At 45.7% G+C, this 15,100-nt stretch overlaps 25 non-coding genes and 36 pseudogenes across 25 annotated transcripts; all 61 read left to right on the top strand.

Annotated features, from left to right (window-relative positions):
• The first annotated feature begins 106 nt into the window (after window positions 1-106).
• Window positions 107-225, top strand: LOC132879048 (5S ribosomal RNA; annotated as a pseudogene).
• Window positions 226-344: 119 nt separating this feature from the next.
• LOC132880196 (5S ribosomal RNA) lies at window positions 345-463 on the top strand (annotated as a pseudogene).
• Window positions 464-575: 112 nt separating this feature from the next.
• Window positions 576-694, top strand: LOC132877167 (5S ribosomal RNA). Its single transcript, XR_009652853.1, has one exon. It is a non-coding gene; the product is annotated as a 5S ribosomal RNA (ribosomal RNA).
• A 122-nt stretch (window positions 695-816) lies between these two features.
• On the top strand, window positions 817-935 carry LOC132879047 (5S ribosomal RNA; annotated as a pseudogene).
• A 119-nt stretch (window positions 936-1,054) lies between these two features.
• Window positions 1,055-1,173, top strand: LOC132880195 (5S ribosomal RNA; annotated as a pseudogene).
• Window positions 1,174-1,307: 134 nt separating this feature from the next.
• LOC132880194 (5S ribosomal RNA) lies at window positions 1,308-1,426 on the top strand (annotated as a pseudogene).
• Window positions 1,427-1,538: 112 nt separating this feature from the next.
• On the top strand, window positions 1,539-1,657 carry LOC132877156 (5S ribosomal RNA). The gene has a single exon (XR_009652842.1). It is a non-coding gene; the product is annotated as a 5S ribosomal RNA (ribosomal RNA).
• Window positions 1,658-1,776: 119 nt separating this feature from the next.
• LOC132878049 (5S ribosomal RNA) lies at window positions 1,777-1,895 on the top strand (annotated as a pseudogene).
• A 112-nt stretch (window positions 1,896-2,007) lies between these two features.
• Window positions 2,008-2,126, top strand: LOC132877145 (5S ribosomal RNA). The gene has a single exon (XR_009652831.1). It is a non-coding gene; the product is annotated as a 5S ribosomal RNA (ribosomal RNA).
• Window positions 2,127-2,290: 164 nt separating this feature from the next.
• Window positions 2,291-2,409, top strand: LOC132880193 (5S ribosomal RNA; annotated as a pseudogene).
• Window positions 2,410-2,521: 112 nt separating this feature from the next.
• LOC132877134 (5S ribosomal RNA) lies at window positions 2,522-2,640 on the top strand. Its single transcript, XR_009652820.1, has one exon. It is a non-coding gene; the product is annotated as a 5S ribosomal RNA (ribosomal RNA).
• A 112-nt stretch (window positions 2,641-2,752) lies between these two features.
• LOC132877123 (5S ribosomal RNA) lies at window positions 2,753-2,871 on the top strand. Its single transcript, XR_009652809.1, has one exon. It is a non-coding gene; the product is annotated as a 5S ribosomal RNA (ribosomal RNA).
• A 124-nt stretch (window positions 2,872-2,995) lies between these two features.
• On the top strand, window positions 2,996-3,114 carry LOC132880192 (5S ribosomal RNA; annotated as a pseudogene).
• A 112-nt stretch (window positions 3,115-3,226) lies between these two features.
• On the top strand, window positions 3,227-3,345 carry LOC132877111 (5S ribosomal RNA). Its single transcript, XR_009652798.1, has one exon. It is a non-coding gene; the product is annotated as a 5S ribosomal RNA (ribosomal RNA).
• Window positions 3,346-3,457: 112 nt separating this feature from the next.
• LOC132877099 (5S ribosomal RNA) lies at window positions 3,458-3,576 on the top strand. Its single transcript, XR_009652787.1, has one exon. It is a non-coding gene; the product is annotated as a 5S ribosomal RNA (ribosomal RNA).
• Window positions 3,577-3,700: 124 nt separating this feature from the next.
• Window positions 3,701-3,819, top strand: LOC132881392 (5S ribosomal RNA; annotated as a pseudogene).
• Window positions 3,820-3,931: 112 nt separating this feature from the next.
• LOC132877087 (5S ribosomal RNA) lies at window positions 3,932-4,050 on the top strand. The gene has a single exon (XR_009652776.1). It is a non-coding gene; the product is annotated as a 5S ribosomal RNA (ribosomal RNA).
• A 122-nt stretch (window positions 4,051-4,172) lies between these two features.
• LOC132879045 (5S ribosomal RNA) lies at window positions 4,173-4,291 on the top strand (annotated as a pseudogene).
• A 119-nt stretch (window positions 4,292-4,410) lies between these two features.
• LOC132880191 (5S ribosomal RNA) lies at window positions 4,411-4,529 on the top strand (annotated as a pseudogene).
• Window positions 4,530-4,641: 112 nt separating this feature from the next.
• On the top strand, window positions 4,642-4,760 carry LOC132877075 (5S ribosomal RNA). Its single transcript, XR_009652764.1, has one exon. It is a non-coding gene; the product is annotated as a 5S ribosomal RNA (ribosomal RNA).
• A 122-nt stretch (window positions 4,761-4,882) lies between these two features.
• Window positions 4,883-5,001, top strand: LOC132879044 (5S ribosomal RNA; annotated as a pseudogene).
• Window positions 5,002-5,351: 350 nt separating this feature from the next.
• LOC132877063 (5S ribosomal RNA) lies at window positions 5,352-5,470 on the top strand. Its single transcript, XR_009652753.1, has one exon. It is a non-coding gene; the product is annotated as a 5S ribosomal RNA (ribosomal RNA).
• A 122-nt stretch (window positions 5,471-5,592) lies between these two features.
• Window positions 5,593-5,711, top strand: LOC132879043 (5S ribosomal RNA; annotated as a pseudogene).
• A 119-nt stretch (window positions 5,712-5,830) lies between these two features.
• On the top strand, window positions 5,831-5,949 carry LOC132880189 (5S ribosomal RNA; annotated as a pseudogene).
• Window positions 5,950-6,061: 112 nt separating this feature from the next.
• Window positions 6,062-6,180, top strand: LOC132877997 (5S ribosomal RNA). Its single transcript, XR_009653653.1, has one exon. It is a non-coding gene; the product is annotated as a 5S ribosomal RNA (ribosomal RNA).
• Window positions 6,181-6,302: 122 nt separating this feature from the next.
• On the top strand, window positions 6,303-6,421 carry LOC132879042 (5S ribosomal RNA; annotated as a pseudogene).
• Window positions 6,422-6,540: 119 nt separating this feature from the next.
• LOC132880188 (5S ribosomal RNA) lies at window positions 6,541-6,659 on the top strand (annotated as a pseudogene).
• Window positions 6,660-6,833: 174 nt separating this feature from the next.
• On the top strand, window positions 6,834-6,952 carry LOC132880187 (5S ribosomal RNA; annotated as a pseudogene).
• A 112-nt stretch (window positions 6,953-7,064) lies between these two features.
• On the top strand, window positions 7,065-7,183 carry LOC132877052 (5S ribosomal RNA). The gene has a single exon (XR_009652742.1). It is a non-coding gene; the product is annotated as a 5S ribosomal RNA (ribosomal RNA).
• Window positions 7,184-7,357: 174 nt separating this feature from the next.
• LOC132880186 (5S ribosomal RNA) lies at window positions 7,358-7,476 on the top strand (annotated as a pseudogene).
• Window positions 7,477-7,588: 112 nt separating this feature from the next.
• On the top strand, window positions 7,589-7,707 carry LOC132877040 (5S ribosomal RNA). Its single transcript, XR_009652731.1, has one exon. It is a non-coding gene; the product is annotated as a 5S ribosomal RNA (ribosomal RNA).
• A 112-nt stretch (window positions 7,708-7,819) lies between these two features.
• On the top strand, window positions 7,820-7,938 carry LOC132877027 (5S ribosomal RNA). Its single transcript, XR_009652720.1, has one exon. It is a non-coding gene; the product is annotated as a 5S ribosomal RNA (ribosomal RNA).
• Window positions 7,939-8,062: 124 nt separating this feature from the next.
• LOC132880185 (5S ribosomal RNA) lies at window positions 8,063-8,181 on the top strand (annotated as a pseudogene).
• A 112-nt stretch (window positions 8,182-8,293) lies between these two features.
• LOC132877016 (5S ribosomal RNA) lies at window positions 8,294-8,412 on the top strand. The gene has a single exon (XR_009652709.1). It is a non-coding gene; the product is annotated as a 5S ribosomal RNA (ribosomal RNA).
• Window positions 8,413-8,524: 112 nt separating this feature from the next.
• Window positions 8,525-8,643, top strand: LOC132877005 (5S ribosomal RNA). Its single transcript, XR_009652698.1, has one exon. It is a non-coding gene; the product is annotated as a 5S ribosomal RNA (ribosomal RNA).
• A 124-nt stretch (window positions 8,644-8,767) lies between these two features.
• On the top strand, window positions 8,768-8,886 carry LOC132880184 (5S ribosomal RNA; annotated as a pseudogene).
• Window positions 8,887-8,998: 112 nt separating this feature from the next.
• LOC132876994 (5S ribosomal RNA) lies at window positions 8,999-9,117 on the top strand. The gene has a single exon (XR_009652687.1). It is a non-coding gene; the product is annotated as a 5S ribosomal RNA (ribosomal RNA).
• A 122-nt stretch (window positions 9,118-9,239) lies between these two features.
• Window positions 9,240-9,358, top strand: LOC132879041 (5S ribosomal RNA; annotated as a pseudogene).
• A 119-nt stretch (window positions 9,359-9,477) lies between these two features.
• On the top strand, window positions 9,478-9,596 carry LOC132880183 (5S ribosomal RNA; annotated as a pseudogene).
• Window positions 9,597-9,708: 112 nt separating this feature from the next.
• On the top strand, window positions 9,709-9,827 carry LOC132876982 (5S ribosomal RNA). Its single transcript, XR_009652676.1, has one exon. It is a non-coding gene; the product is annotated as a 5S ribosomal RNA (ribosomal RNA).
• Window positions 9,828-9,949: 122 nt separating this feature from the next.
• Window positions 9,950-10,068, top strand: LOC132879039 (5S ribosomal RNA; annotated as a pseudogene).
• Window positions 10,069-10,187: 119 nt separating this feature from the next.
• LOC132880182 (5S ribosomal RNA) lies at window positions 10,188-10,306 on the top strand (annotated as a pseudogene).
• Window positions 10,307-10,460: 154 nt separating this feature from the next.
• On the top strand, window positions 10,461-10,579 carry LOC132880180 (5S ribosomal RNA; annotated as a pseudogene).
• A 112-nt stretch (window positions 10,580-10,691) lies between these two features.
• Window positions 10,692-10,810, top strand: LOC132876970 (5S ribosomal RNA). Its single transcript, XR_009652665.1, has one exon. It is a non-coding gene; the product is annotated as a 5S ribosomal RNA (ribosomal RNA).
• Window positions 10,811-10,932: 122 nt separating this feature from the next.
• LOC132879038 (5S ribosomal RNA) lies at window positions 10,933-11,051 on the top strand (annotated as a pseudogene).
• Window positions 11,052-11,163: 112 nt separating this feature from the next.
• LOC132876957 (5S ribosomal RNA) lies at window positions 11,164-11,282 on the top strand. The gene has a single exon (XR_009652653.1). It is a non-coding gene; the product is annotated as a 5S ribosomal RNA (ribosomal RNA).
• A 112-nt stretch (window positions 11,283-11,394) lies between these two features.
• Window positions 11,395-11,513, top strand: LOC132876946 (5S ribosomal RNA). The gene has a single exon (XR_009652642.1). It is a non-coding gene; the product is annotated as a 5S ribosomal RNA (ribosomal RNA).
• A 124-nt stretch (window positions 11,514-11,637) lies between these two features.
• On the top strand, window positions 11,638-11,756 carry LOC132878048 (5S ribosomal RNA; annotated as a pseudogene).
• Window positions 11,757-11,868: 112 nt separating this feature from the next.
• LOC132876934 (5S ribosomal RNA) lies at window positions 11,869-11,987 on the top strand. The gene has a single exon (XR_009652631.1). It is a non-coding gene; the product is annotated as a 5S ribosomal RNA (ribosomal RNA).
• A 139-nt stretch (window positions 11,988-12,126) lies between these two features.
• On the top strand, window positions 12,127-12,245 carry LOC132880179 (5S ribosomal RNA; annotated as a pseudogene).
• A 164-nt stretch (window positions 12,246-12,409) lies between these two features.
• Window positions 12,410-12,528, top strand: LOC132880177 (5S ribosomal RNA; annotated as a pseudogene).
• A 112-nt stretch (window positions 12,529-12,640) lies between these two features.
• On the top strand, window positions 12,641-12,759 carry LOC132876923 (5S ribosomal RNA). Its single transcript, XR_009652620.1, has one exon. It is a non-coding gene; the product is annotated as a 5S ribosomal RNA (ribosomal RNA).
• Window positions 12,760-12,881: 122 nt separating this feature from the next.
• Window positions 12,882-13,000, top strand: LOC132879037 (5S ribosomal RNA; annotated as a pseudogene).
• A 124-nt stretch (window positions 13,001-13,124) lies between these two features.
• Window positions 13,125-13,243, top strand: LOC132880176 (5S ribosomal RNA; annotated as a pseudogene).
• Window positions 13,244-13,362: 119 nt separating this feature from the next.
• Window positions 13,363-13,481, top strand: LOC132880175 (5S ribosomal RNA; annotated as a pseudogene).
• Window positions 13,482-13,650: 169 nt separating this feature from the next.
• Window positions 13,651-13,769, top strand: LOC132880174 (5S ribosomal RNA; annotated as a pseudogene).
• A 112-nt stretch (window positions 13,770-13,881) lies between these two features.
• LOC132876912 (5S ribosomal RNA) lies at window positions 13,882-14,000 on the top strand. The gene has a single exon (XR_009652609.1). It is a non-coding gene; the product is annotated as a 5S ribosomal RNA (ribosomal RNA).
• Window positions 14,001-14,122: 122 nt separating this feature from the next.
• LOC132879036 (5S ribosomal RNA) lies at window positions 14,123-14,241 on the top strand (annotated as a pseudogene).
• A 124-nt stretch (window positions 14,242-14,365) lies between these two features.
• Window positions 14,366-14,484, top strand: LOC132880173 (5S ribosomal RNA; annotated as a pseudogene).
• A 112-nt stretch (window positions 14,485-14,596) lies between these two features.
• LOC132877996 (5S ribosomal RNA) lies at window positions 14,597-14,715 on the top strand. Its single transcript, XR_009653652.1, has one exon. It is a non-coding gene; the product is annotated as a 5S ribosomal RNA (ribosomal RNA).
• A 114-nt stretch (window positions 14,716-14,829) lies between these two features.
• Window positions 14,830-14,948, top strand: LOC132880172 (5S ribosomal RNA; annotated as a pseudogene).
• Window positions 14,949-15,100: the final 152 nt, after the last annotated feature.

The raw sequence follows: 15,100 nt of genomic DNA, 5'->3' as shown, positions 1-15,100 counted from the left end.
TGCAGAAATCTGTTTGAATTTTCCTTCTGCTCGCAAGGCAATAATTTTCCTTCTGGGCGCAAGGCAAGGCAAGGCAAGAAAAACGGCACATTTCCAGCAAACTGTTGCTCACGGCCAAACCACTCTGACAATGCCTGATCCCGTCTGATTTCAGAAGCTAAACAGAGTTGGGCCTGGTTAGTACTTGAGTGGGAGACTGCCTAGGAATACCAGGTACTGTAAGCATTTTATTTTGTCTTCTTGCAGAAATCTGTTTGAATTTTCCTTCTGCTCGCAAGGCAAGAATTTTCCTTCTGGGCGCAAGGCAAGGCAAGGCAAGGCAAGGCACACATTTCCAGACTGCTGTTTACGTCCAAACCACTCTGACAATGCCTGATCCTGTCTGATCTGAGAAGCTAAACAGAGTTGGGCCTGGTTAGTACTTGAGTGTGAGACTGCCTAGGAATACCAGGTACTGTAAGCATTTTATTTTGTCTTCTTGCAGAAATCTGTTTGAATTTTCCTTCTGGTCGCAAGGCAAGAATTTTCCTTCTGATCGCAAGGCAAGAAAAACGGCACATTTCCAACAAGCTGTTGCTTACGGCCAAACCACTCTGACAACGCCTGATCCCGTCTGATCTCAGAAGCTAAACAGAGTTGGGCCTGGTTAGTACTTGAGTGGGAGACTGCCTAGGAATACCAGGTACTGTAAGCATTTTATTTTGTCTTCTTGCAGAAATCTGTTTGAATTTTCCTTCTGCTCGCAAGGCAATAATTTTCCTTCTGGGCGCAAGGCAAGGCAAGGCAAGAAAAACGGCACATTTCCAGCAAACTGTTGCTCACGGCCAAACCACTCTGACAATGCCTGATCCCGTCTGATTTCAGAAGCTAAACAGAGTTGGGCCTGGTTAGTACTTGAGTGGGAGACTGCCTAGGAATACCAGGTACTGTAAGCATTTTATTTTGTCTTCTTGCAGAAATCTGTTTGAATTTTCCTTCTGCTCGCAAGGCAAGAATTTTCCTTCTGGGCGCAAGGCAAGGCAAGGCAAGGCAAGGCACACATTTCCAGACTGTTGTTTACGTCCAAACCACTCTGACAATGCCTGATCCTGTCTGATCTGAGAAGCTAAACAGAGTTGGGCCTGGTTAGTACTTGAGTGTGAGACTGCCTAGGAATACCAGGTACTGTAAGCATTTTATTTTGTCTTCTTGCAGAAATCTGTTTGAATTTTCCTTCTGCTCGCAAGGCAAGAATTTTCCTTCTGGGCGCAAGGCAAGGCAAGGCAAGGCAAGGCAAGGCAAGGCAAGGCACACATTTCCAGACTGTTGTTTACGTCCAAACCACTCTGACAATGCCTGATCCTGTCTGATCTGAGAAGCTAAACAGAGTTGGGCCTGGTTAGTACTTGAGTGTGAGACTGCCTAGGAATACCAGGTACTGTAAGCATTTTATTTTGTCTTCTTGCAGAAATCTGTTTGAATTTTCCTTCTGGTCGCAAGGCAAGAATTTTCCTTCTGATCGCAAGGCAAGAAAAACGGCACATTTCCAACAAGCTGTTGCTTACGGCCAAACCACTCTGACAACGCCTGATCCCGTCTGATCTCAGAAGCTAAACAGAGTTGGGCCTGGTTAGTACTTGAGTGGGAGACTGCCTAGGAATACCAGGTACTGTAAGCATTTTATTTTGTCTTCTTGCAGAAATCTGTTTGAATTTTCCTTCTGCTCGCAAGGCAAGAATTTTCCTTCTGGGCGCAAGGCAAGGCAAGGCAAGGCAAGGCACACATTTCCAGACTGTTGTTTACGTCCAAACCACTCTGACAACGCCTGATCCCATCTGATCTCAGAAGCTAAACAGAGTTGGGCCTGGTTAGTACTTGAGTGGGAGACTGCCTAGGAATACCAGGTACTGTAAGCATTTTAATTTGTCTTCTTGCAGAAATCTGTTTGAATTTTCCTTCTGGTCGCAAGGCAAGAATTTTCCTTCTGATCGCAAGGCAAGAAAAACGGCACATTTCCAACAAGCTGTTGCTTACGGCCAAACCACTCTGACAACGCCTGATCCCGTCTGATCTCAGAAGCTAAACAGAGTTGGGCCTGGTTAGTACTTGAGTGGGAGACTGCCTAGGAATACCAGGTACTGTAAGCATTTTATTTTGTCTTCTTGCAGAAATCTGTTTGAATTTTCCTTCTGCTCGCAAGGCAAGAATTTTCCTTCTGGGCGCAAGGCAAGGCAAGGCAAGGCAAGGCAAGGCAAGGCAAGGCAAGGCAAGGCAAGGCAAGGCAAGGCAAGGCACACATTTCCAGACTGTTGTTTACGTCCAAACCACTCTGACAATGCCTGATCCTGTCTGATCTGAGAAGCTAAACAGAGTTGGGCCTGGTTAGTACTTGAGTGTGAGACTGCCTAGGAATACCAGGTACTGTAAGCATTTTATTTTGTCTTCTTGCAGAAATCTGTTTGAATTTTCCTTCTGGTCGCAAGGCAAGAATTTTCCTTCTGATCGCAAGGCAAGAAAAACGGCACATTTCCAACAAGCTGTTGCTTACGGCCAAACCACTCTGACAACGCCTGATCCCGTCTGATCTCAGAAGCTAAACAGAGTTGGGCCTGGTTAGTACTTGAGTGGGAGACTGCCTAGGAATACCAGGTACTGTAAGCATTTTATTTTGTCTTCTTGCAGAAATCTGTTTGAATTTTCCTTCTGGTCGCAAGGCAAGAATTTTCCTTCTGATCGCAAGGCAAGAAAAACGGCACATTTCCAACAAGCTGTTGCTTACGGCCAAACCACTCTGACAACGCCTGATCCCGTCTGATCTCAGAAGCTAAACAGAGTTGGGCCTGGTTAGTACTTGAGTGGGAGACTGCCTAGGAATACCAGGTACTGTAAGCATTTTATTTTGTCTTCTTGCAGAAATCTGTTTGAATTTTCCTTCTGCTCGCAAGGCAAGAATTTTCCTTCTGGGCGCAAGGCAAGGCAAGGCAAGGCAAGGCAAGGCACACATTTCCAGACTGTTGTTTACGTCCAAACCACTCTGACAATGCCTGATCCTGTCTGATCTGAGAAGCTAAACAGAGTTGGGCCTGGTTAGTACTTGAGTGTGAGACTGCCTAGGAATACCAGGTACTGTAAGCATTTTATTTTGTCTTCTTGCAGAAATCTGTTTGAATTTTCCTTCTGGTCGCAAGGCAAGAATTTTCCTTCTGATCGCAAGGCAAGAAAAACGGCACATTTCCAACAAGCTGTTGCTTACGGCCAAACCACTCTGACAACGCCTGATCCCGTCTGATCTCAGAAGCTAAACAGAGTTGGGCCTGGTTAGTACTTGAGTGGGAGACTGCCTAGGAATACCAGGTACTGTAAGCATTTTATTTTGTCTTCTTGCAGAAATCTGTTTGAATTTTCCTTCTGGTCGCAAGGCAAGAATTTTCCTTCTGATCGCAAGGCAAGAAAAACGGCACATTTCCAACAAGCTGTTGCTTACGGCCAAACCACTCTGACAACGCCTGATCCCGTCTGATCTCAGAAGCTAAACAGAGTTGGGCCTGGTTAGTACTTGAGTGGGAGACTGCCTAGGAATACCAGGTACTGTAAGCATTTTATTTTGTCTTCTTGCAGAAATCTGTTTGAATTTTCCTTCTGCTCGCAAGGCAAGAATTTTCCTTCTGGGCGCAAGGCAAGGCAAGGCAAGGCAAGGCAAGGCACACATTTCCAGACTGTTGTTTACGTCCAAACCACTCTGACAATGCCTGATCCTGTCTGATCTGAGAAGCTAAACAGAGTTGGGCCTGGTTAGTACTTGAGTGTGAGACTGCCTAGGAATACCAGGCACTGTAAGCATTTTATTTTGTCTTCTTGCAGAAATCTGTTTGAATTTTCCTTCTGGTCGCAAGGCAAGAATTTTCCTTCTGATCGCAAGGCAAGAAAAACGGCACATTTCCAACAAGCTGTTGCTTACGGCCAAACCACTCTGACAACGCCTGATCCCGTCTGATCTCAGAAGCTAAACAGAGTTGGGCCTGGTTAGTACTTGAGTGGGAGACTGCCTAGGAATACCAGGTACTGTAAGCATTTTATTTTGTCTTCTTGCAGAAATCTGTTTGAATTTTCCTTCTGCTCGCAAGGCAATAATTTTCCTTCTGGGCGCAAGGCAAGGCAAGGCAAGAAAAACGGCACATTTCCAGCAAACTGTTGCTCACGGCCAAACCACTCTGACAATGCCTGATCCCGTCTGATTTCAGAAGCTAAACAGAGTTGGGCCTGGTTAGTACTTGAGTGGGAGACTGCCTAGGAATACCAGGTACTGTAAGCATTTTATTTTGTCTTCTTGCAGAAATCTGTTTGAATTTTCCTTCTGCTCGCAAGGCAAGAATTTTCCTTCTGGGCGCAAGGCAAGGCAAGGCAAGGCAAGGCACACATTTCCAGACTGCTGTTTACGTCCAAACCACTCTGACAATGCCTGATCCTGTCTGATCTGAGAAGCTAAACAGAGTTGGGCCTGGTTAGTACTTGAGTGTGAGACTGCCTAGGAATACCAGGTACTGTAAGCATTTTATTTTGTCTTCTTGCAGAAATCTGTTTGAATTTTCCTTCTGGTCGCAAGGCAAGAATTTTCCTTCTGATCGCAAGGCAAGAAAAACGGCACATTTCCAACAAGCTGTTGCTTACGGCCAAACCACTCTGACAACGCCTGATCCCGTCTGATCTCAGAAGCTAAACAGAGTTGGGCCTGGTTAGTACTTGAGTGGGAGACTGCCTAGGAATACCAGGTACTGTAAGCATTTTATTTTGTCTTCTTGCAGAAATCTGTTTGAATTTTCCTTCTGCTCGCAAGGCAATAATTTTCCTTCTGGGCGCAAGGCAAGGCAAGGCAAGAAAAACGGCACATTTCCAGCAAACTGTTGCTCACGGCCAAACCACTCTGACAATGCCTGATCCCGTCTGATTTCAGAAGCTAAACAGAGTTGGGCCTGGTTAGTACTTGAGTGGGAGACTGCCTAGGAATACCAGGTACTGTAAGCATTTTATTTTGTCTTCTTGCAGAAATCTGTTTGAATTTTCCTTCTGCTCGCAAGGCAAGAATTTTCCTTCTGGGCGCAAGGCAAGGCAAGGCAAGGCAAGGCACACATTTCCAGACTGTTGTTTACGTCCAAAACACTCTGACAATGCCTGATCCTGTCTGATCTGAGAAGCTAAACAGAGTTGGGCCTGGTTAGTACTTGAGTGTGAGACTGCCTAGGAATACCAGGTACTGTAAGCATTTTATTTTGTCTTCTTGCAGAAATCTGTTTGAATTTTCCTTCTGGTCGCAAGGCAAGAATTTTCCTTCTGATCGCAAGGCAAGAAAAACGGCACATTTCCAACAAGCTGTTGCTTACGGCCAAACCACTCTGACAACGCCTGATCCCGTCTGATCTCAGAAGCTAAACAGAGTTGGGCCTGGTTAGTACTTGAGTGGGAGACTGCCTAGGAATACCAGGTACTGTAAGCATTTTATTTTGTCTTCTTGCAGAAATCTGTTTGAATTTTCCTTCTGCTCGCAAGGCAATAATTTTCCTTCTGGGCGCAAGGCAAGGCAAGGCAAGAAAAACGGCACATTTCCAGCAAACTGTTGCTCACGGCCAAACCACTCTGACAATGCCTGATCCCGTCTGATTTCAGAAGCTAAACAGAGTTGGGCCTGGTTAGTACTTGAGTGGGAGACTGCCTAGGAATACCAGGTACTGTAAGCATTTTATTTTGTCTTCTTGCAGAAATCTGTTTGAATTTTCCTTCTGCTCGCAAGGCAAGAATTTTCCTTCTGGGCGCAAGGCAAGGCAAGGCAAGGCAAGGCACACATTTCCAGACTGCTGTTTACGTCCAAACCACTCTGACAATGCCTGATCCTGTCTGATCTGAGAAGCTAAACAGAGTTGGGCCTGGTTAGTACTTGAGTGTGAGACTGCCTAGGAATACCAGGTACTGTAAGCATTTTATTTTGTCTTCTTGCAGAAATCTGTTTGAATTTTCCTTCTGGTCGCAAGGCAAGAATTTTCCTTCTGATCGCAAGGCAAGAAAAACGGCACATTTCCAACAAGCTGTTGCTTACGGCCAAACCACTCTGACAACGCCTGATCCTGTCTGATCTCAGAAGCTAAACAGAGTTGGGCCTGGTTAGTACTTGAGTGGGAGACTGCCTAGGAATACCAGGTACTGTAAGCATTTTATTTTGTCTTCTTGCAGAAATCTGTTTGAATTTTCCTTCTGCTCGCAAGGCAATAATTTTCCTTCTGGGCGCAAGGCAAGGCAAGGCAAGAAAAACGGCACATTTCCAGCAAACTGTTGCTCACGGCCAAACCACTCTGACAATGCCTGATCCCGTCTGATTTCAGAAGCTAAACAGAGTTGGGCCTGGTTAGTACTTGAGTGGGAGACTGCCTAGGAATACCAGGTACTGTAAGCATTTTATTTTGTCTTCTTGCAGAAATCTGTTTGAATTTTCCTTCTGCTCGCAAGGCAAGAATTTTCCTTCTGGGCGCAAGGCAAGGCAAGGCAAGGCAAGGCACACATTTCCAGACTGTTGTTTACGTCCAAACCACTCTGACAATGCCTGATCCTGTCTGATCTGAGAAGCTAAACAGAGTTGGGCCTGGTTAGTACTTGAGTGTGAGACTGCCTAGGAATACCAGGTACTGTAAGCATTTTATTTTGTCTTCTTGCAGAAATCTGTTTGAATTTTCCTTCTGCTCGCAAGGCAAGAATTTTCCTTCTGGGCGCAAGGCAAGGCAAGGCAAGGCAAGGCAAGGCAAGGCAAGGCAAGGCAAGGCAAGGCAAGGCAAGGCAAGGCAAGGCAAGGCACACATTTCCAGACTGTTGTTTACGTCCAAACCACTCTGACAATGCCTGATCCTGTCTGATCTGAGAAGCTAAACAGAGTTGGGCCTGGTTAGTACTTGAGTGTGAGACTGCCTAGGAATACCAGGTACTGTAAGCATTTTATTTTGTCTTCTTGCAGAAATCTGTTTGAATTTTCCTTCTGGTCGCAAGGCAAGAATTTTCCTTCTGATCGCAAGGCAAGAAAAACGGCACATTTCCAACAAGCTGTTGCTTACGGCCAAACCACTCTGACAACGCCTGATCCCGTCTGATCTCAGAAGCTAAACAGAGTTGGGCCTGGTTAGTACTTGAGTGGGAGACTGCCTAGGAATACCAGGTACTGTAAGCATTTTATTTTGTCTTCTTGCAGAAATCTGTTTGAATTTTCCTTCTGCTCGCAAGGCAAGAATTTTCCTTCTGGGCGCAAGGCAAGGCAAGGCAAGGCAAGGCAAGGCAAGGCAAGGCAAGGCAAGGCAAGGCAAGGCAAGGCAAGGCAAGGCAAGGCACACATTTCCAGACTGTTGTTTACGTCCAAACCACTCTGACAATGCCTGATCCTGTCTGATCTGAGAAGCTAAACAGAGTTGGGCCTGGTTAGTACTTGAGTGTGAGACTGCCTAGGAATACCAGGTACTGTAAGCATTTTATTTTGTCTTCTTGCAGAAATCTGTTTGAATTTTCCTTCTGGTCGCAAGGCAAGAATTTTCCTTCTGATCGCAAGGCAAGAAAAACGGCACATTTCCAACAAGCTGTTGCTTACGGCCAAACCACTCTGACAACGCCTGATCCCGTCTGATCTCAGAAGCTAAACAGAGTTGGGCCTGGTTAGTACTTGAGTGGGAGACTGCCTAGGAATACCAGGTACTGTAAGCATTTTATTTTGTCTTCTTGCAGAAATCTGTTTGAATTTTCCTTCTGGTCGCAAGGCAAGAATTTTCCTTCTGATCGCAAGGCAAGAAAAACGGCACATTTCCAACAAGCTGTTGCTTACGGCCAAACCACTCTGACAACGCCTGATCCCGTCTGATCTCAGAAGCTAAACAGAGTTGGGCCTGGTTAGTACTTGAGTGGGAGACTGCCTAGGAATACCAGGTACTGTAAGCATTTTATTTTGTCTTCTTGCAGAAATCTGTTTGAATTTTCCTTCTGCTCGCAAGGCAAGAATTTTCCTTCTGGGCGCAAGGCAAGGCAAGGCAAGGCAAGGCAAGGCACACATTTCCAGACTGTTGTTTACGTCCAAACCACTCTGACAATGCCTGATCCTGTCTGATCTGAGAAGCTAAACAGAGTTGGGCCTGGTTAGTACTTGAGTGTGAGACTGCCTAGGAATACCAGGTACTGTAAGCATTTTATTTTGTCTTCTTGCAGAAATCTGTTTGAATTTTCCTTCTGGTCGCAAGGCAAGAATTTTCCTTCTGATCGCAAGGCAAGAAAAACGGCACATTTCCAACAAGCTGTTGCTTACGGCCAAACCACTCTGACAACGCCTGATCCCGTCTGATCTCAGAAGCTAAACAGAGTTGGGCCTGGTTAGTACTTGAGTGGGAGACTGCCTAGGAATACCAGGTACTGTAAGCATTTTATTTTGTCTTCTTGCAGAAATCTGTTTGAATTTTCCTTCTGGTCGCAAGGCAAGAATTTTCCTTCTGATCGCAAGGCAAGAAAAACGGCACATTTCCAACAAGCTGTTGCTTACGGCCAAACCACTCTGACAACGCCTGATCCCGTCTGATCTCAGAAGCTAAACAGAGTTGGGCCTGGTTAGTACTTGAGTGGGAGACTGCCTAGGAATACCAGGTACTGTAAGCATTTTATTTTGTCTTCTTGCAGAAATCTGTTTGAATTTTCCTTCTGCTCGCAAGGCAAGAATTTTCCTTCTGGGCGCAAGGCAAGGCAAGGCAAGGCAAGGCAAGGCACACATTTCCAGACTGTTGTTTACGTCCAAACCACTCTGACAATGCCTGATCCTGTCTGATCTGAGAAGCTAAACAGAGTTGGGCCTGGTTAGTACTTGAGTGTGAGACTGCCTAGGAATACCAGGTACTGTAAGCATTTTATTTTGTCTTCTTGCAGAAATCTGTTTGAATTTTCCTTCTGGTCGCAAGGCAAGAATTTTCCTTCTGATCGCAAGGCAAGAAAAACGGCACATTTCCAACAAGCTGTTGCTTACGGCCAAACCACTCTGACAACGCCTGATCCCGTCTGATCTCAGAAGCTAAACAGAGTTGGGCCTGGTTAGTACTTGAGTGGGAGACTGCCTAGGAATACCAGGTACTGTAAGCATTTTATTTTGTCTTCTTGCAGAAATCTGTTTGAATTTTCCTTCTGCTCGCAAGGCAATAATTTTCCTTCTGGGCGCAAGGCAAGGCAAGGCAAGAAAAACGGCACATTTCCAGCAAACTGTTGCTCACGGCCAAACCACTCTGACAATGCCTGATCCCGTCTGATTTCAGAAGCTAAACAGAGTTGGGCCTGGTTAGTACTTGAGTGGGAGACTGCCTAGGAATACCAGGTACTGTAAGCATTTTATTTTGTCTTCTTGCAGAAATCTGTTTGAATTTTCCTTCTGCTCGCAAGGCAAGAATTTTCCTTCTGGGCGCAAGGCAAGGCAAGGCAAGGCAAGGCACACATTTCCAGACTGCTGTTTACGTCCAAACCACTCTGACAATGCCTGATCCTGTCTGATCTGAGAAGCTAAACAGAGTTGGGCCTGGTTAGTACTTGAGTGTGAGACTGCCTAGGAATACCAGGTACTGTAAGCATTTTATTTTGTCTTCTTGCAGAAATCTGTTTGAATTTTCCTTCTGGTCGCAAGGCAAGAATTTTCCTTCTGATCGCAAGGCAAGAAAAACGGCACATTTCCAACAAGCTGTTGCTTACGGCCAAACCACTCTGACAACGCCTGATCCCGTCTGATCTCAGAAGCTAAACAGAGTTGGGCCTGGTTAGTACTTGAGTGGGAGACTGCCTAGGAATACCAGGTACTGTAAGCATTTTATTTTGTCTTCTTGCAGAAATCTGTTTGAATTTTCCTTCTGCTCGCAAGGCAATAATTTTCCTTCTGGGCGCAAGGCAAGGCAAGGCAAGAAAAACGGCACATTTCGAGCAAACTGTTGCTCACGGCCAAACCACTCTGACAATGCCTGATCCCGTCTGATTTCAGAAGCTAAACAGAGTTGGGCCTGGTTAGTACTTGAGTGGGAGACTGCCTAGGAATACCAGGTACTGTAAGCATTTTATTTTGTCTTCTTGCAGAAATCTGTTTGAATTTTCCTTCTGCTCGCAAGGCAAGAATTTTCCTTCTGGGCGCAAGGCAAGGCAAGGCAAGGCAAGGCACACATTTCCAGACTGTTGTTTACGTCCAAACCACTCTGACAATGCCTGATCCTGTCTGATCTGAGAAGCTAAACAGAGTTGGGCCTGGTTAGTACTTGAGTGTGAGACTGCCTAGGAATACCAGGTACTGTAAGCATTTTATTTTGTCTTCTTGCAGAAATCTGTTTGAATTTTCCTTCTGCTCGCAAGGCAAGAATTTTCCTTCTGGGCGCAAGGCAAGGCAAGGCAAGGCAAGGCAAGGCAAGGCAAGGCAAGGCAAGGCAAGGCAAGGCACACATTTCCAGACTGTTGTTTACGTCCAAACCACTCTGACAATGCCTGATCCTGTCTGATCTGAGAAGCTAAACAGAGTTGGGCCTGGTTAGTACTTGAGTGTGAGACTGCCTAGGAATACCAGGTACTGTAAGCATTTTATTTTGTCTTCTTGCAGAAATCTGTTTGAATTTTCCTTCTGGTCGCAAGGCAAGAATTTTCCTTCTGATCGCAAGGCAAGAAAAACGGCACATTTCCAACAAGCTGTTGCTTACGGCCAAACCACTCTGACAACGCCTGATCCCGTCTGATCTCAGAAGCTAAACAGAGTTGGGCCTGGTTAGTACTTGAGTGGGAGACTGCCTAGGAATACCAGGTACTGTAAGCATTTTATTTTGTCTTCTTGCAGAAATCTGTTTGAATTTTCCTTCTGCTAGCAAGGCAATAATTTTCCTTCTGGGCGCAAGGCAAGGCAAGGCAAGAAAAACGGCACATTTCCAGCAAACTGTTGCTCACGGCCAAACCACTCTGACAATGCCTGATCCCGTCTGATTTCAGAAGCTAAACAGAGTTGGGCCTGGTTAGTACTTGAGTGGGAGACTGCCTAGGAATACCAGGTACTGTAAGCATTTTATTTTGTCTTCTTGCAGAAATCTGTTTGAATTTTCCTTCTGGTCGCAAGGCAAGAATTTTCCTTCTGATCGCAAGGCAAGAAAAACGGCACATTTCCAACAAGCTGTTGCTTACGGCCAAACCACTCTGACAACGCCTGATCCCGTCTGATCTCAGAAGCTAAACAGAGTTGGGCCTGGTTAGTACTTGAGTGGGAGACTGCCTAGGAATACCAGGTACTGTAAGCATTTTATTTTGTCTTCTTGCAGAAATCTGTTTGAATTTTCCTTCTGGTCGCAAGGCAAGAATTTTCCTTCTGATCGCAAGGCAAGAAAAACGGCACATTTCCAACAAGCTGTTGCTTACGGCCAAACCACTCTGACAACGCCTGATCCCGTCTGATCTCAGAAGCTAAACAGAGTTGGGCCTGGTTAGTACTTGAGTGGGAGACTGCCTAGGAATACCAGGTACTGTAAGCATTTTATTTTGTCTTCTTGCAGAAATCTGTTTGAATTTTCCTTCTGCTCGCAAGGCAAGAATTTTCCTTCTGGGCGCAAGGCAAGGCAAGGCAAGGCAAGGCAAGGCACACATTTCCAGACTGTTGTTTACGTCCAAACCACTCTGACAACGCCTGATCCCATCTGATCTCAGAAGCTAAACAGAGTTGGGCCTGGTTAGTACTTGAGTGGGAGACTGCCTAGGAATACCAGGTACTGTAAGCATTTTATTTTGTCTTCTTGCAGAAATCTGTTTGAATTTTCCTTCTGGTCGCAAGGCAAGAATTTTCCTTCTGATCGCAAGGCAAGAAAAACGGCACATTTCCAACAAGCTGTTGCTTACGGCCAAACCACTCTGACAACGCCTGATCCCGTCTGATCTCAGAAGCTAAACAGAGTTGGGCCTGGTTAGTACTTGAGTGGGAGACTGCCTAGGAATACCAGGTACTGTAAGCATTTTATTTTGTCTTCTTGCAGAAATCTGTTTGAATTTTCCTTCTGCTCGCAAGGCAAGAATTTTCCTTCTGGGCGCAAGGCAAGGCAAGGCAAGGCAAGGCAAGGCAAGGCAAGGCAAGGCACACATTTCCAGACTGTTGTTTACGTCCAAACCACTCTGACAATGCCTGATCCTGTCTGATCTGAGAAGCTAAACAGAGTTGGGCCTGGTTAGTACTTGAGTGTGAGACTGCCTAGGAATACCAGGTACTGTAAGCATTTTATTTTGTCTTCTTGCAGAAATCTGTTTGAATTTTCCTTCTGCTCGCAAGGCAAGAATTTTCCTTCTGGGCGCAAGGCAAGGCAAGGCAAGGCAAGGCAAGGCAAGGCAAGGCAAGGCAAGGCAAGGCAAGGCAAGGCAAGGCACACATTTCCAGACTGTTGTTTACGTCCAAACCACTCTGACAATGCCTGATCCTGTCTGATCTGAGAAGCTAAACAGAGTTGGGCCTGGTTAGTACTTGAGTGTGAGACTGCCTAGGAATACCAGGTACTGTAAGCATTTTATTTTGTCTTCTTGCAGAAATCTGTTTGAATTTTCCTTCTGGTCGCAAGGCAAGAATTTTCCTTCTGATCGCAAGGCAAGAAAAACGGCACATTTCCAACAAGCTGTTGCTTACGGCCAAACCACTCTGACAACGCCTGATCCCGTCTGATCTCAGAAGCTAAACAGAGTTGGGCCTGGTTAGTACTTGAGTGGGAGACTGCCTAGGAATACCAGGTACTGTAAGCATTTTATTTTGTCTTCTTGCAGAAATCTGTTTGAATTTTCCTTCTGCTAGCAAGGCAATAATTTTCCTTCTGGGCGCAAGGCAAGGCAAGGCAAGAAAAACGGCACATTTCCAGCAAACTGTTGCTCACGGCCAAACCACTCTGACAATGCCTGATCCCGTCTGATTTCAGAAGCTAAACAGAGTTGGGCCTGGTTAGTACTTGAGTGGGAGACTGCCTAGGAATACCAGGTACTGTAAGCATTTTATTTTGTCTTCTTGCAGAAATCTGTTTGAATTTTCCTTCTGCTCGCAAGGCAAGAATTTTCCTTCTGGGCGCAAGGCAAGGCAAGGCAAGGCAAGGCAAGGCACACATTTCCAGACTGTTGTTTACGTCCAAACCACTCTGACAATGCCTGATCCTGTCTGATCTGAGAAGCTAAACAGAGTTGGGCCTGGTTAGTACTTGAGTGTGAGACTGCCTAGGAATACCAGGTACTGTAAGCATTTTATTTTGTCTTCTTGCAGAAATCTGTTTGAATTTTCCTTCTGGTCGCAAGGCAAGAATTTTCCTTCTGGGCGCAAGGCAAGGCAAGGCAAGGCAAGGCACACATTTCCAGACTGTTGTTTACGTCCAAACCACTCTGACAATGCCTGATCCTGTCTGATCTGAGAAGCTAAACAGAGTTGGGCCTGGTTAGTACTTGAGTGTGAGACTGCCTAGGAATACCAGGTACTGTAAGCATTTTATTTTGTCTTCTTGCAGAAATCTGTTTGAATTTTCCTTCTGCTCGCAAGGCAAGAATTTTCCTTCTGGGCGCAAGGCAAGGCAAGGCAAGGCAAGGCAAGGCAAGGCAAGGCAAGGCAAGGCAAGGCAAGGCAAGGCAAGGCAAGGCACACATTTCCAGACTGTTGTTTACGTCCAAACCACTCTGACAATGCCTGATCCTGTCTGATCTGAGAAGCTAAACAGAGTTGGGCCTGGTTAGTACTTGAGTGTGAGACTGCCTAGGAATACCAGGTACTGTAAGCATTTTATTTTGTCTTCTTGCAGAAATCTGTTTGAATTTTCCTTCTGGTCGCAAGGCAAGAATTTTCCTTCTGATCGCAAGGCAAGAAAAACGGCACATTTCCAACAAGCTGTTGCTTACGGCCAAACCACTCTGACAACGCCTGATCCCGTCTGATCTCAGAAGCTAAACAGAGTTGGGCCTGGTTAGTACTTGAGTGGGAGACTGCCTAGGAATACCAGGTACTGTAAGCATTTTATTTTGTCTTCTTGCAGAAATCTGTTTGAATTTTCCTTCTGCTAGCAAGGCAATAATTTTCCTTCTGGGCGCAAGGCAAGGCAAGGCAAGAAAAACGGCACATTTCCAGCAAACTGTTGCTCACGGCCAAACCACTCTGACAATGCCTGATCCCGTCTGATTTCAGAAGCTAAACAGAGTTGGGCCTGGTTAGTACTTGAGTGGGAGACTGCCTAGGAATACCAGGTACTGTAAGCATTTTATTTTGTCTTCTTGCAGAAATCTGTTTGAATTTTCCTTCTGCTCGCAAGGCAAGAATTTTCCTTCTGGGCGCAAGGCAAGGCAAGGCAAGGCAAGGCAAGGCACACATTTCCAGACTGTTGTTTACGTCCAAACCACTCTGACAATGCCTGATCCTGTCTGATCTGAGAAGCTAAACAGAGTTGGGCCTGGTTAGTACTTGAGTGTGAGACTGCCTAGGAATACCAGGTACTGTAAGCATTTTATTTTGTCTTCTTGCAGAAATCTGTTTGAATTTTCCTTCTGGTCGCAAGGCAAGAATTTTCCTTCTGATCGCAAGGCAAGAAAAACGGCACATTTCCAACAAGCTGTTGCTTACGGCCAAACCACTCTGACAACGCCTGATCCTGTCTGATCTCAGAAGCTAAACAGAGTTGGGCCTGGTTAGTACTTGAGTGGGAGACTGCCTAGGAATACCAGGTACTGTAAGCATTTTATTTTGTCTTCTTGCAGAAATCTGTTTGAATTTTCCTTCTGCTCGCAAGGCAAGAATTTTCCTTCTGGGCGCAAGGCAAGGCAAGGCAAGGCACACATTTCCAGACTGTTGTTTACGTCCAAACCACTCTGACAATGCCTGATCCTGTCTGATCTGAGAAGCTAAACAGAGTTGGGCCTGGTTAGTACTTGAGTGTGAGACTGCCTAGGAATACCAGGTACTGTAAGCATTTTATTTTGTCTTCTTGCAGAAATCTGTTTGAATTTTCCTTCTGGTCGCAAGGCAAGAATTTTCCTTCTGGGCTCAAGGCAAGGCAAGGCAAGGCAAGGCAAGGCAAGGCAAGGCAAGGCAAGGCAAGGCAAGGCAAGGCAAGGCAAGGCA

Source organism: Neoarius graeffei (assembly GCF_027579695.1).
Source record: "Neoarius graeffei isolate fNeoGra1 chromosome 18 unlocalized genomic scaffold, fNeoGra1.pri SUPER_18_unloc_1, whole genome shotgun sequence".
NCBI classification, from domain to species: Eukaryota; Metazoa; Chordata; class Actinopteri; order Siluriformes; family Ariidae; genus Neoarius; species Neoarius graeffei.
The sequence above is the reverse complement of the archived record's forward strand: the minus strand, read 5'-3'. Positions and strand labels throughout refer to the sequence as shown.